The 4,387-nt window shown below is 40.7% G+C and overlaps 1 protein-coding gene across 1 annotated transcript in view; it reads left to right on the top strand.

The window, feature by feature from the left end:
- Positions 1-4,387, top strand: part of HACD1 (3-hydroxyacyl-CoA dehydratase 1) — a 25,689-nt gene that overhangs the window by 985 nt on the left and 20,317 nt on the right. The window lies entirely within an intron of this gene.

The raw sequence follows: 4,387 nt of genomic DNA, 5'->3' as shown, positions 1-4,387 counted from the left end.
GGCGCCGCCGCTGCTGCCGCCGTTGCAGAAACGCCTGGGTCCCGTCACCCCGGAGCCCTGAGCTGTCCCTCCGGTGGCCCAAACCAGCTTTCCCGACCGCCGGCCCCTAGCGTGCTTTTCCTCGTGTTGCAGATCGCTGGGTAGAGTTTTCTTAACTGTTAATGTCACCACGATTTTTTTTTTAAGCAATAGTACTCTCTAGACTAGAGCTCACTTGGTACGATTTAAAACAAAAAACCACCGTGCCTTACTGGAGCGTGTCACTCGTGTCCAGCATCTTTCTGGCCCCGTGCTCCGTTATTGATACCCTGTACTTGGTTTCTGCCTTTGGGTTTGTTAAGGTTACACAGTGACCATCGCTCTTCAGACACCTGTCAAAGTGACTTCTGTGTAGACTGCTTTTCAAAAGCTGTTAGGAGCATGCTCTTCCCTTTCTCAGTTGCCTTGCTTTTAAAAAGAAGTTATTTTCCATGTGGCCTGAATGTAATTAACCTATGTCAATGTGGGGGAAAGTTTAAAGCTTTTATAGAAAGTTTATAGAAAAATGTGATTGTCAAAGATTGAATAAATGGTTGGACACAGTACTGAGTACCTTATTCTGTGCTTAGTGTGCTAGTGTAATCCCGAGCACCAAATACAGTTCATAAGAAATATAGTATTTATTGAGGATTTACTATGTGCGAGGGACTGTGTTGGTACCATCTCATTTTTAATCCTCTACAATCCTGTGAGGGGTATATAATATTATGTTTAATAGATTAGGAGACTGGGGCACAAAGAAATTAAGTAGCTTGCTCACAATCCCACAACCTAGCAATTATCAGACTTGGACTTCAGCCAAGTCTGACCCTGGAGCCATGTTTCTTCGTCACCTTTCTGCTTTACTAAATTTTATGATCTTGAAAGTGGGAAACTAATATATTCAAAGCAACTGGAGAACAATTGAGCACCCACTGCGTGCGGCTGCCTGTAAATGTGGAGACTGAAAGAATTCTCTCTTCTCGGTGTGATAGTCTCATCCAGTTAATAGACATTTATGGAACACCTGCCATGTATTAACTGGTCTGCTGTCCCTTCTCTTTCCAGTCCAGCCTTTCTTTAGGAGGCCACGTTACCTTCTAAAAAACAAAAGTCAGTAACTCCAGTTTAATGCCTTACGTGACTTGCCATTACCTTTACCATAATCGAAGGGATTTAGGCGGTGTGCCATTCAAGGCCCTTTGCACTACGCTTTTGGATTTTCCTTTTCAGTTTTATTGCATTTGAAATTCCCTCTAATGCACAATGCCCTCAAAGCACCGTGCGTTTTAATTTTCATGGCTCTCTCCATCTTTGCTCAGGCTGTTTTCTCTTCGTCGAATATCCTCCATGTACCTCCCATGACTTCTAACCAGGTCACTCTCGTTGAAGTTTTCTAGATCTCTTACTTGACCTGGAGCAGAATTAAACGCTCTCTCCTTTGTGTTCTCACACTTCATTCCTCTCCTTCTTACCTGCCCCAGCAAATTACTGCTTGTCTGCAACTTGTCTGTCTCCCTGCCTGTAGTGAGAAGGTCTCTTGTTATTTTCATCTCTGTTTAAAGGTAAGGATAATTGAAACGGAATAATCTACATAACTAACTCTTTGGAGTTTTTCTAGAGATACTGAGATTTGAAGAAGGAATGGGATTTGCATATGTAGAAGGTAGATATTTCAAGTGAGATAAATTCTGGAAATAGGCATGGGATGTCAGAAAGCTTGGCATATTATCTTGATTTAAGTAGAAGGTTGGGGAATAGTGACAGGTAAGGTTGGAGAAGTTGTTTTAGAAGTGGGACACCAAGGTTTACATTTAATGGGGTGGATAGCAGAGGGTTAGTTGAGAGTCTTTCCCTTTGTTCATTGAACTTGCTTATTTTGTTTTTCTCTTAGCAGAACTTTGGTGTGTTTATTAGTTGTTTTGTAATAGTTTTGAAAACAATAAAATTATAATTAAGAAGCAAACATTTTACACAAATGTATAACAGAACTTGCCTAATTCTATAAGCTTAGCACGACCTTTCATGTGTCCTTATTTTTCATGAGTATCTAACCTCCTTCAGGTTTTTTTCAAACCTCTATTCTCAGGGAGGCCTTCCCTAGCTATCTTCATTCAAATAGCAACCCCACCCAAACACTCCTTATTGCCCTTGCCTGCTTTTCTCCACCCCACTTATTGCTATATAACTGTATAATCTATTTTACTTAATTTATTGCTTATTGTCAGTCATCCCCTATTAGAGTGTAAGCTCCTTGAAATACTCAATAAATATTTATTGTGAATGAATACATATTATAGAGTATTGTAGTTATAGTATCTGTTCTCACTTACTATTCTGTCAAATATTTCTATATAATTTTCATAAATACACTTGTTCCTGATTACATAAGAGTGTATAGAATTATGTAAAATCATGCTCTAATGACATGTTGCTTTTATTTGTTTCTGTTGAATTAGTTGCTTAAGATGAATTCTCAGAAGTAGAATTATATTTAAAGGATGTAAGGACTTTTATGGTACTTGGCTAGGAAAGTGAGCATTTCTTTTTTTCGCTTTTCAAACAATACTTTTTTTAAATTTAAGAAGTATTTATTGCATGTTCACTATGTAAAACAGTCATGCTAAGCGAAATAAGCCAGTCAGAGAAAGACAAGTATCACATGATCCTACTCATATGTGGAATCTAAAGAACAAAATAAACTGATGAACAGAATAGATCCAACAGAGAAGCATGGGATAGACTGACGAATCTCAGAGGTGGGGGTGGAGGGGTGGGAGGGGAAAGATTAACTGAAGAATTTATATGCATATATGCATAGCCCAAGGACACAGACAATAGTGTGGTGAAGGCCTGGGGCGGGGAGTCGGGGGAGGTGGGCAGGTGCGAGCTAGAAGGCGTCAATGGAGGGAAAAGGGGACATCTGTAATACTTTCAACAATAAAGACAAATTAAAAATATATATACACTTTCTATCACTGCAAACAATGAACATGCATGACTAACAAATACTTTTGAAGCTGTTAAGTGCATTGTTCTAGGTTGAGTAAGTGACGTAAGATAAATATTTTAGGCCCTGTCCTTGAAGAAGTGTAACCTGGGGCATTTATATATGGCAATAAAAGACAAATGAAATAAATCTCTACAGAGGTGTCAGGTCACATAGGTGGGGGGAATCAGAGAATCAAAGCTTTGTGGGGGAGACCATAGCATTTCAACTGAGCTTTGAAGGATGAGTAGGATTTATGAGGCACGGATGGGGAGACAGCATGAAATAGGGTATAAAGGTTTGCCATTGCTGGACGTGCTGATGAGGCAGCAATAGATGGGCTGAAGTATAGGGAGGGAAATGGAGATAGAGGGGCAGCTTGGGCCACTGCAAAGGCTTTTTAAATGCCTTGCTAACATGTTTGGATTTAATCTGTAAGCAGTACAGGAAGGTGTTGATTAAAGGTTATGTTTCACTCCTTTTTAACTGGGTAACCTCAGATAAATTACTTAACCTCTGTGACCCTAAGTTTTCTCATCTGGAAAATTGGAACAGCACAGCTTTGCTAAATTATTACAAAGAATAAACATATGGATATGAAGTGTTCAGCAGAATTCCTGACACACAGTGAATGTTTAAAAATGATAATTCCTATTTCTAGTGGTTAACTTAAAAATGCACTTCTTGCCCTGACCGGTTTGGCTCAGTGGATAGAGCGTCAGCCTGCAGACTGAAGGGTCCCAGGTTTGAGTCTGGTCAAGGGCATGTACCTTGGCTGTGGGCACATCCCCAGTGGGGGGTGTGCAGGAGGCAGCTGATCGATGTTTCTCTCTCATTGATGTTTCTGACTCTCTATCCCTCTCCCTTCCTTTCTGTAAAAAAACAATAAAAAATATGTTTTTAAAGAAAGAGCACCAAGGGCTCTGTAAACTATTAAAAATGCACTTCTTGCAGAAAGAGCAACTATCCTATCTAATAATAGACAAACATGGTAATTGACCATACCTTCACTATGCCTCCAATTGGCTAATCAGCACAATATGCAAATTAACCCAACCAAGATGGCGGCCGGCAGCCACACAGCTGAAGTGAGCAGGAGGCTTGCTTGCTCCAGTGATGGAGGAAGCCAAGGTTCCCCGCCTGCTGCGGCTCGGCTCTGAGCTTCGAAAGCAACAAAGTTTCAATTATAGAAGCTAAACAAACCCCAGATACCTGCTTTCAGCCAGCCATGGCCTCAGAGCTGGAGCGAGTAGGAGCCGGCTCTCAGCTCCAGTGAAAGCAACAAAGTTTCAATTATAGAAGGTAAATAAATCCCAGAATAAAAAAAGAAAAAGAAAAATAGGAGAGGCTGGGAGCTTCAGTCGCCGGCCAGCCTGAAAA

The sequence above is a fragment of the Myotis brandtii genome, unplaced genomic scaffold (genome assembly GCF_000412655.1).
Source record: "Myotis brandtii unplaced genomic scaffold, ASM41265v1 scaffold1042, whole genome shotgun sequence".
In the NCBI taxonomy this organism is placed as follows: domain Eukaryota; kingdom Metazoa; phylum Chordata; class Mammalia; order Chiroptera; family Vespertilionidae; genus Myotis; species Myotis brandtii.
The sequence above is the reverse complement of the archived record's forward strand: the minus strand, read 5'-3'. Positions and strand labels throughout refer to the sequence as shown.